This window comes from Asparagus officinalis, chromosome 7, assembly GCF_001876935.1.
Source record: "Asparagus officinalis chromosome 7, Aspof.V1, whole genome shotgun sequence".
In the NCBI taxonomy this organism is placed as follows: domain Eukaryota; kingdom Viridiplantae; phylum Streptophyta; class Magnoliopsida; order Asparagales; family Asparagaceae; genus Asparagus; species Asparagus officinalis.
Genome location: NC_033800.1, coordinates 139,586,212 through 139,587,908, shown reverse-complemented (window position 1 = coordinate 139,587,908; position 1,697 = coordinate 139,586,212).

Here is a 1,697-nt window from a genome sequence, read left to right as displayed (position 1 = left end):
TCTCTCTGTTTTTTTCTTTATCCTTTTGTGTACTGCTTAGCTGCAGAAAGGAAGAAATTTTGTTTCTTGGACATTGATTTCTTGTCTCCCACAAACATCTTTCAAGGGGGAGGGAGAGAGGGAGACTCAGTACTGCTTAGCTTGATGTTCGTTAGGTTTAACAATCATTTGTTAGGTTTAACAATAATATCATCAGAATATCAATTGTTTCCTGTGCTAAATAATTGTAAGAGAATAATTTATCTTTTGATGATGTCGTTTAGCATTTTAAAATTTAATCCGCAAGTGTTTAATCTGGTAATTAATAGTCAATTTACTAACTCTTGAATCTAGCAAACGCCAAGAAAATAATTACTCTTGAATCGATGCATTAGTCCTCAAGGTCACTTCATCGCATTGATTAAATAAAGAGCTTTGTTACATGGACCCAAAATATGAGACCAATAGGGGGTGCAAGTGAGGTGTCCACCTCCTATTGGATAGTGAGTTGGCCATCATTAATGATGGCCAACTCTTTATCCAATAGGAAGGGAACACCTCACTTGTCTCCTCTATTGATATCATATTTTGGGTCCTTGAGGAGTTTTTCTTAAATAAATAACAGTATTTTAGTACAGCGTATCAACATAATAAACCAAATTTTTTGAATATTTCCCCATTCAATAAGAGTCGCTATGAGTTGATATTTCACAATAATGGGATTGTCTCCCTGCATTTATACAATAAAAGGTATTATGTGTTCAATCATAATCATCCACCGTTTAATGGATGAGTATTAGCTACACTGAGTTAAAATTATGACACAAAGGGGGTAAAATGTTATACATCTTGCAAATGAATCACAATCATTTATTTATTACCAATGATTATAATTAAAGAATGCTGTGCCTGTCTCATTATCAGATCATAAGAATCCAAATCCATTTAAGAGGGCAGGCTAATCAAGCATATACGCCAACTTGTTACACGTGTCACCTTGACATATATGAATTAATCTACTTACCAACTTAAAAGTCTTGAACGATTGTTTGCATGTGCACCTTCCAAAATGTGGCACGTGTATTCATTTCTAAGCAACATGTAATAATAGGGCATGCTCCAATATTCACTACTTTACTCAAAGCAACGACCCAGCGCGTAAAAAAAGGATAAAAGGAGCCATAAAATTATTTCACATATGCTTAGTTATTTACTGTTTTCAAATTTGAACGTTGGTATTTATTGTGGCCTGCTAGCATTTATTGGGTTTTAATACCTGTGGTAGTTATGAATGTTCCCCCCCCATATATTTGAAAATAGAATTCAATTAAAAAAGGACAAAGAAAAAGGAAAATAAGAATGAGAACTAACTAGAAAGAGAATTCACATAGAGTTATTTCCTCACCTTTTTTTGTGCAGGAGTACCAAATTCTTGATCTGTTGACTTTTATCAGCCATAGCTGTTCTTACAACTGGTTTAAAATTGAAGAGGCTTCAACCGTATTTACAATCAAAATATAAGTCTGATTGCCGTATTTAAATCTATATACAACCCTACTTACAGAACAACGAATAAAGACCAGTGTCTTATCAATGGTTCCACTGTATTATATCCATAGAGAGCACATGACAAGTTTTGATTTTTTAAAGAAAAAGGAAAAACATTACATTATTACAACCACATAAGCGTAGGAAAAAAAAAAGAACAAGAACTTTAT